This window comes from Lupinus angustifolius, chromosome LG05 (assembly GCF_001865875.1).
Source record: "Lupinus angustifolius cultivar Tanjil chromosome LG05, LupAngTanjil_v1.0, whole genome shotgun sequence".
In the NCBI taxonomy this organism is placed as follows: Eukaryota; Viridiplantae; Streptophyta; class Magnoliopsida; order Fabales; family Fabaceae; genus Lupinus; species Lupinus angustifolius.
Window position 1 is genome coordinate 17,558,186 of NC_032013.1, and position 10,539 is coordinate 17,568,724.

The following is a 10,539-nucleotide window of genomic DNA, read 5'->3' on the forward strand; positions in this document are numbered from 1 at the left end:
CTATTCCACCATTCCATTCATACACTTCCATACTTCATCCGAATTTCTCTCTTCTTCTACACTCTATTCTTTGTAATTTCTTGGAGAATTTCTACTCCAAAGTAGCTTAGGTAATTTTATTTGTAATTTCTCCATAATTCAAGAGGATAAGGAGTAATCAAATGAGATGCAAAAAATTTATTTTGTGATCTCATTTGTGCATGGTAAAGTGTCTTAAATCCTTGGATTAAGATGGCTAATTCTCTTAATCATATGATAAACCAGTGTTGGAATTTATTCCATAAAACCGAGATGGTATGAAGTTGTTAATAATTCAATAAAGTTAAGTTTTTTATCAAATGGAATATTCTTGAAATCATATGTCGGCGTTGGAAATTATTTTCAATAAAGCCGAGATGGCGAGCAAAGAATAAACCTGTCACTAAATAAATCGATAGAAAACTATCTAACACGATAAAGAAACTGTTTCAATAAATTAGCATCGTTGTCGGGGAATTTCTAAATAATAGAAATTATTATTTACTATACTAAACTATTAATAATCTTGTATAAAAATCTTTTTTCACTTTTTGTATAAATTAATTTGAATTTGTATAAACAAAAAATTTCTTTAAATTATAAATATTGTCTATTCTTAATCACTAACCTTCTTGTGAAAAACAGAGACATTTCCTTTCGTGCATACATTGTAGAAATAAACAGGTAGAATTTTCTTTCGATCCAGAACTTAAAAATATTATGAAAGAAAAAGAAAGCCCAGAAGAAAGCTGAGAAAAAATCAGAATCAATGGTCAATAATCAATAGACTGATGAAGGATCAAGGGCAGAAAACCAACCAAATGTTGGTGAATTTGTCAGTTTTACGAGTTGGTTGATACTACTGGAATATCAAAAACAAAAGAAGAAACTAGTTTTTTGAGGCTTTTCCTTTAACTCTGACTGAGAAAGCTAAGGAATGGTTTTTGGATCCTCCACATATTCAGAATAATTTGAACCTGGTGGAGGAGAAATTTATGAACAGATACTTTCCGCAAGGAAAGTTTATGGATCTAAAGACAGCTATATTCACCATTGTTCAGCCTGCTGGGGAAAGTCTTTGCGAATCTTGGGATAGATTCAAATCTATGCTAAGAAAGTGCATGAACCATGGATTTGATGTGCAAACTCAAATCCATATCTTCATCAATGGATTATAATAACAACACAAATAGATTCTAAATGCAATTGATTGCGGACAACTATTGACAAAACCTCCACAAGAAGCCATTGATATAATTGAATCCATGACTTTAAATGACCAGAAAAGTCAACACCAGAGGGGACCACCACCAAGGAGAGGTAAAATTCTCGAATTGAGCTCAACGAATGTTATGTTAGCACAACACAAACTGCTTCAATAACAGCTAGATGAAATGAACCATAAGCTTAAGGATCTACCTAGACAACTACGAGAATCTTCGAAGAAGCAAGTTTACAGATGTGACAACTATGCTGATGATCAGGAAACATGTCATTGTCAAAATGAGGAAGTCCACTTTATAGACAATCCTCCAAGACAAAACTTTCAAAATAATTATCCTCGAGGGGGTAATAATCAATTTCAGGGGAATCACCCTTGGAGTCAAGACAATCCTAAAAAACCGCCATCACAATTCTACCTAAGGAATAATCAGTACCAACACCCAATACACGACAAAAATGTTAAACTAGAGGATACAGTGAATCAATTCATGCAAATGACAATGCCCAACTAGAAAAACGTTGATGCATCTCTGCGGAATATGGAAATTCAAATTGGGCAGTTGGCCAAACAAATAGCTGATAATCAGAAATCAATATTTTTAGCTAATACAGAAGTCAATCTGATGGAGCACTACAATGATGTCCTAAGGGGTGAACCAAGCTCATCTGGGCAGTAGAAAGAATATGGTGAATTTCATTTATGTAGGTAATATGTGTCAAGCTATTGACGTTAAACGAGCGCTTGTTGGGAGGCAACCTAGTATATTTTGAATGTATATTATGTTTTTCCTTCATCTCTTTATTCTATATTTTATTTTATTTTATTATGATAAAAAAAAGAACAATTTTTATCATCAAAGTAAAATTTAATTTTTTTCTTTGAAAATAAAAAAAGTGAGTTTTAGAAAATAATCAGAAAATTTTCAAAAAGAATGGGAAAATATAAAAATTCAAGAATGAGTTATTGTGCCAAGTCAAAATCTTGCAAAAACTCAAAAAGAGTCCAAACCAAGGCGGCCATATCATGGCCATAACTCAACCAAATTCGATCCAGCTTTGACCAAAGACCCACCGCCCAGCGTGGGTGACCTGGCGCTCAGGGCCTAACTGACGCAAGCCATGTGGACAAAAATCCCCTCAAAAGAGGATTTCCCTTATCCTCTTATCTATTGAAGAAATCAACTTTTGACCAAGACTCTCATTCTTTTTAAAACCCTCAATGTTCTAATTTTTAAAGCACCGAGTCAGTTTAAAAATCTCTCAAAATATAAAAAAACTTTCATTTTTGCCTAAAAGCTCTCAAGTTCGTCATCATCATGTAAGTATCTTATTTCTCTTTACTTTTTCGTACTTGTTTCTTCTTTTTGAAGCTTATTTTTTGGGAGTATATTTTAAGAACAAATGAAAATAATTTTTAGGGAAACCCAACAAAAAATGTCTCAAAAAGTCATCAATTTTGGTTCAAAACTTGTTGAGATGTGTATATGCTTGTTGTTAAATATATTTGAACTTGAATAGATATATTTGTTCATGATTAAAACAAAATAAAAATTTCATGACACATCTCATCCTACCTTCAAATGTTTTAAATCTAGATCATGAAAACCTTAAAAAATTTAAAACTTTCTATAATAATGTTTTTGGTTGAAACACATATCTTTAGACCAACATGCCTTTCAAAACTTTTATGAAAATAGACGATGATGAAAAGGGGGATGTTTTGGTTAAGTGAAAATATTTAAAAAAATAGTTCAACCAAAAAGAATAAGATATGTTAGAAACATGAGCAAATTTTCAAAGTCATGAATTTATTCGCAATTTTTTCAAAAAGAACACTTTGAAATCTCATGTTGGTCAAATGCTATAGATGATTATTGGTATTAAACTTGTTCAAAAATCACCAACAATGGAAACATCATTAAATACACAAACTTGACTACATTTTTGAAACTTGTGCACTTTTGAATGAGGCATCACATTTTTTCCAAATACTTTGTGCAACCCCTAAGAAATCCGGTCATGAATAAAAATATTTAAATTAGGTAGTTCTCAAAGTAACAAATTTGAAGCAAAAATGTAAAACTAAATTACATGTTCTAAACAATTTCCAATCTTGATTCTAATGACTCCTCGGTTTGAAAAAAATATTTTGTTGGAATTATAAATTTTGTAGGAGTTCATTAAGAAGAGGAAAGGTAGTCACAAATGAGGAAAAGAGCACCAAATTTGCTTCAAAAGATGTCGATAAAAAGTTCAAGGAAATAACTCTAAAACGTGCAATCAATTTAGAGAAAATTGTCAATTTGGATGAAGATGAATTTGGAAGGTTCACTTTCAGAGTGGAGAAGTGCGGTTGGCAAAAGCTCACCCATCCCAAAAAGATGTTCTCATTAGATGTGGTGAAGCAATTTTATGCCAATTCCATTGTTTCAAGTGGGGCAAGGATGAATCAGTATACATGGGTAAATGGGACCCAAGTTTATTATGATAAATACATGATAAATGACTACTTGGGCAACCCATGGAATCCATCATCAACAAATGATCATGACTTGTGCACCTATCAATTGAAGTTAAATGCCGTCTATTCGAGAGAAGGCGAAGGACATGATGAAGCTTATGTCAGAAAAAACTTATGTTTGGAAGGCTTGGAGCTCAATCAAAGTGGGTCAGTTTTCAGATTTTGTATGACCCAAATTTCATAAATTTGGGCCATTTTTGTGTTGTCCAACATATGGCCTTCCTCACATGTCTCTGATTTGCCAATCTCCAAGGCAAAGCTCATTAGTTATATATATGATGAAGACTCCATCAACATTCTTGTAGTCATCTCTGATGCTATTCATGATTGCATCTCGAGGGGCATTCTTTCAGTGATTTTTCCTTCAATTATCACTGACTTTTGAAAGTATCAACAAGTGCCTAGACCTTACAAGGAGGTCATAGCCTTGAAGATAGAAATCAATGCATCATATGTAAGCACTTATTGCAAGGAGAAAATCATTTCACAAACTGGGGCTGAGCTTAGAAAATATTTTGGCGATTTAAGCCAAAATCAACAAACTATTAATGGGAAGACAACGAATTCCAAGATAGACGCCATAATACAAGAACAAAAAATGCAAAACCTACAACAAAAGGTGTGCTATCGAGAAATCAAAGGGATTTACAAGAGCTTGCATAACATCTTTGAAAATAAATCCCACTCCAAAGGAGGATCCTATAAGAAATTTGTGGCAAGCATTAAGTGGCCTGAAGGAAGATCACAAGACTCAAGTGAGGGGGAAGAGAAGGAGAAAGATGAGGATTAAAAGCTCTTTTCGGTTTTCTCTTTTTCCTTACATGAATTTCTAAATTATTTGTCTTTATGTTGCATTTCTAATATTTGATATGTTGTTTTAAGTTGCTACTATGTTTTTAATTTATGTTTTGTTTTATTTTTAAATTAAGTTGTGTTTAAAGTAATATGTTATTCTTTAAAAAAATTCATATGCATCAAACATCTCCTTAAAACCAATATTTCCATTGGCTTGAGGCCATTTAAAGAGAGAGAACATGGTTTAATGCATATGTAAATTTTTTAAAAGAAAGTTAATATTGTTTATAAGATTGTATAGTTATTTAAAAATTATCTTGGTTGTCCATAAACTAAAAAAAAATCAAAACCGAAATCAAAGTGGCTAAATGAAAAAATTGTGGCATGGTTGCATGAATAGAAATTGCTAAGCATATTTTGACTTAAGTTTTTATTGAGCAAAATGAGATATATGCTAAACTTTTTGTGAAAACATCAGATAATGTCCTAACTTGAATTTTTTTGCAAATGGAATTTAAATTTGTGTAACATGATCTTTGCAAACAATTTTTAAATCAAGAAGTGTAAATCTAAGCCAAGTGAGGAAGTAAGCCAAACACGTGAGGATCAAAGTTTAAATCAACATTTGATTTATCTAATTAAACTTGTTTGAGTCTTTAAATCTCTTAATTGCATAAGATTGATATGAAGTGATCAAGGCATGTTATTTCATTAGTTGGACCAAATGGCCAAAATCATGAAAATACTGATAGAAAGATAGTTAGGGAAATTCATGAAAATCTTCAGAACTGATGGAGGAGGTGAATTTACTTCAAGAGAGCTTGAAGATTTCTATGTAGAGCGTGGTATTATTCATGAAATTACTGCTCCATACACTTCACAACATAATGGAATGGATAAGAGAAGAAACAGAACTGTCATGAACATGGTAAGAGGTATGTTGAAGTGTAAAAGTCTGCCTCATAATCTCTGGGGTGAAGTAGTGACTATAGCAACCTATGTTCTCAATAGATGCCCAACCAAAGCAGTTGACAACAAAGTTCATGAAGAAGTTTGGACTGGAAAGAGACAATGAGTTAAACACTTTAGGGTGTTTGGTTCAGTTTGCTATAAGCACATCCCAGATCAAGTGAGAAAGAAATTGGATGACAAGAGTGAACTAATGATTTTTGTTGGCTATAATCCAACAGGATCATACAAGCTCTTGAATCCCATAACTAAACAAGTGGTATTCAGCAGGGATGTCTATTTTGATGAGATGAGTTCCTGGAATGATCTTCTTAGTAAAATTGAGCACAACACGTCAGTAACTCTAATTCCTATGCAAGAAGATCAAGAAGTCACAAAAGAATGGATTTCTCTCCAAGGACAAGGGGCCATTAAACCAGGGATGCTGAAACTAGACCTACAAGGACAAGACACTTACCACTAAGGCTAAGTGAGTTTGAAATGTTTGATGATTATGCAATTAAAGATGAATGAGATTTGATTCATTTAGAAATCTTAGAGAAACTGAATCAATCACCTTCTAGGAAGCAATGAAGGAGGGTGTATGGTTCAAAGCAATATGGAAGAAATCAAAGCCATCAATAAAAATAATACTTGGGAAGAGGTAGAGCTACCTGATGGAAAGAAACCTATAGCACTCAATTGGGTATATAAGGTCAAGTTAAGACCGGATGGAAGTGTCTCTAAGCACAAAGCTAAGCTTGTCGCTAAGGGGTTCATGCAAAGGGAAGGATATGACTATGATGAAGTCTTTGCACCAGTGGCCAGATTTGAGACAGTTAGATTGATTGTTGTTCTTGCTAGTTGGAATGGTTGGAAACTATGGTAACTTGATGTCAAAAGTGCCTTCCTCAATAGAGCTCTTGAAGAAGAAGTCTACATAACCCAACCTCCTGAATTTGAGACATCAACAGATGAAACTAACGTGCTAAGATTGAAGAAAGCATTATATGACCTAAAACAAGCTCCAAGAGCTTGGAATATAAGGATTGACTCATTTCTAACATCCATTGGCTTCACCAAATGTAAGGTAGAACATGGTGTCTATGTTAATCTTACTTGCACAGGTGATCTGATTCTAATCTGTCTTTATGTAGATGACTTGGTCATCACAGGGAGTAGTGAACTTCAGATTCTGAAGATAAAAGGAAAGCTAAAATCTGAATTTGAAATGAGTGATCTTGGTGAGCTTGCTTATTTCCTTCGTATCAAATTTCTGAAGACAGAAAGAGGAATCGTAATGCATCAAAAGAATTATATAACAGATGTACTAGAAAGGTTTCACATGTTAGGCTACAAATCTGCCTCAATACCAGTTGAAGGGAATTTGAGGATGAGTGAAGCAATCTTGGAAAATTCTATGGATGCAACAAGTTATAGGCGAATTGTAGGTTGTCTAAGATTTATATGTCACAACAAGACTAAAATAACCTATAGAGTAGGAGTGATAAGCAAACACATGGTCAATCCCTCACGGTGAAACATGACTACAACAAAGAGAATCCTTAGATACTTGAAGGGGACTCTAAGGTATAGTGTTTTGTTTTCAAATGAGAAACAGAAATATGAAATAAACTTTGTGGGATTTTCAGACTCAGATTGGTGTGGAGATAAGGAGGACAGAAGGATCACTTCGGGGTACTTGTTCACTATTTTTGGTGCCTCTATATCTTGGAGTTCAATGAAGCAAGATGTAGTAGCTCTCTCAACTTGTGAGGCTGAATACATTGCAGCTTCCAGTACTGCTTGTCAAGGAATATGGCTGACCTATTTGATGATAGAACTGAAGTATGGTGATTTTGAAAAGTTTGAACTAAGGGTGGATAATAAATCAGCAATAAGCTTAGCAAAAAATCCAGTAAGCCATGGGAGGAGCAAACACATTGAAACAAGGCTTCACTTCTTGAGAGACCAAGATGGAAAAGGAAGAGTCAAGCTTGCTTATTGTCCCACAAAACTTCAAATTGTTAATGTATTAACCAAGACTTTGAAGATTGATAAGTTTAGAAAGTTAAGAGTCATGTTGAATGTCTTTCGTTTCTATATGGTGTATTTTTGCTTTGCTTGTATAGAATTATGTTACTGTTTTTTCTTTTACATAGACATGGTGTAACTTTTTAATTAAGGGAAAATGTTAAATTGAGTAATCAAGGAGTTAGTTAAAAGATACTTAGAAGTTTTTTCTTTTTCTCAATTTCTTCTTCTCTACATTTCTAGTTTCTAGCATTTAAAAGGAACAATTTCATAATCTAATTCAGCTTCTTCTTAGGTTATTATTTTGTGTTTACAACTAATTGATGTTGAAAATTGGAAGTTTTTCTTAAAGCACATTAAAACTATTATATTTCATTTTAAAGTAAGTGTTGAAAAACCCAGATATTATTAAAATAAACAAACAACTTCTTCTCCCCATAATATTTGTGAATAGGGGATGATAAAGGTATTTGACTCGTAATATATATTATTCGGTAATATTCTTTTCTACTTTCTTTATCGTCTTTAAATTTTGAAGCAAAAAAAGTATATGCTTCATAAAAGGTAATTTTCTAATAAATTAAGTTAAATATCTTTCTCACAATGAAAGTGACATGATAAGAAAAACAAAGATATATTTACTGTGAAAAAACACAGAAATAATATAATTAAATAAGGTGTGTTTATAATGACAAGTGACTATGTGAAATCTACAAATAATTTTAGCATCCCACACCATAGCTTCTCTTAATTCAATATTGATATAGGTTTTTTTAACGTTTCTTATGTTATATAAAAAGATATGAAGATTGTTGTTGTTCCCTCCTTATATCCGGAGAGCATTTGAAAAAAAAATTCATTCAGTAAAAATTTTATATTTTGTTGCTTGTAGTATCTTTCCTTTGTCACTATATAGCGGCTTTCCACCTATTTCTATTTTTGTATCTTTATTTATTTCATAACAACTAATCCAACATCTCAATTACAACAAGGTGTATATGAGGTGGACAAAGGCATGCTAGATCTTTAGAATTAAGAAAAAAATTAAAAATGTTCGATTCCTAAATGTGACATATATTGGGATTCTAGTCAATATCTTAATGATCAAATTAATTATTTTTAATATTTGAATGACTATGATAGAAATTATTTTAACTTATTTACTATCTATGAGGACAAATTTAAACTTATTTTATTATAAGATCAAAATAATACATGTGAGAAAATGTATAAAGACCAAATTAGATATAAATTCAAAAAAATAAACTTGTGTTGACAATATTTAATTCGTCAACGTAGGACAAGGAAATTTACATAAAATACCACGAGTTAAAACAAAGGAGGAAACCAAAAACCATGTAGGTTTTATGACTGCTGGTTTTAGTGAGCAGTTTTTGTAGAGAAGTTTTAAATAATATAAATAAATTATAAAGACCACAACTTCAACAAGAAACGTAAGTCCTTTCCTCTTTTCTTATTACTAGTGTATACAGGCACTTCGTGTCCGCTGGTCAATATTATATGGTATTACGTATTTAATTTTTATATTTTATTTTTTATATTTAGAATATATTTGTTGTATTCGGTGTACTTTATATTATAATTTGTGTGTTTATGATAATGTTTAATTTAAGGTGAGAGATGTAGTTAATTAATGTCTTGGTGATGATTAATTAAGATTATATAGATTTTTGTAAAAAATAAATAATGTGAAGGGTAAAATAGGAAATGGAAATTACACAATGGTGGAAGTTACATCATATTTTGTCTTTATATATAGTATAGATTAATTTTATTTATTTATGCAGGTACTCAGATAAGCAATATAAGCATTTTCCTTCACTTTTTCGTTTCTTTAAAATAACTTGAAGAATATGTTATCCTTAAAAACAGACAAGATTTCTTAATCACCTCTCTTCTACGTTAACTGTCCTCCTTGTGGTAAAGAAATATTAGTCTTTCATTTTCTATTTATAAGTCAAATTTTTAAAGATTTTCTTTTATCTAAAGATAAATTATTTTATAATATATACGCAATATTAAATAATTTATATCTAATATAGCTATAATATTTTCTCTCTATATTTTTTAATTTTCTCTATATTCCAATAATGAAGAGTAGTTGAGAATTAAAACAATAGAAAAGGAAATAATTTTAGAATGTTGACATATTTCTTGATAAAAATGAAAATAATAACTACTTTCACATAGTTTTCTTTATTTATACGAATTAATTAATCGCAACTTACAATTAGGGGCAGAGTGAATACTAAAAATGACAACGGTCATATTAAAATATGTCCTAAGGAAAGTTTTTAAGGAATTCAAACATAGAAAATATACATGAAAAATGTAACGCTATTGAATTTTCAAAGTCTTGAAATTATCACTTTACAATATATATTTTCTACTCTAAATTACTTTATAACAAATGCTCCTAAGTCATTCGTTAACATTTCCCAGAAAAATTGGGTGTTGCAGTAACTGAGCATGTGGTGGCATACTCCTTAACAATAGAGTTAATATGCATAGTATGTGATCTTAATATCTTAATCAATGTCTCACACCTAAGTATTATATATAAGGATACATCTATCATCCCTCCACAATGTTCATTCAACTTTCTAATGGAACATGGTGACTTGCCAACCAAGCAACATGAGCATGGTGAACATGGTGACTTGCCAACCAAGCAACATGATAATGCATCACATGGTCCTAGCAAAAACACATAAGGTTTATCTCATAGTCCAGCAGGGTCATTAGCCCAAACAGCACGATTAAAATATTATGCACCACGACGCATCACGTTCAAGACCATGACCGAGACAACACGGTCCGAATAGCTCAAGTCACGGCAAGCATCAGGCGCAGGTCCCTCGATCAGGTTGCTCGAGTCCGGCGCATATCCCTCGATCAGGTTGATCAGCATGATGCATTAAGCCAAACTAGGCGGAGCGCACCAAATCAGTTCAAAACACCAATTTCTAAATTCATGA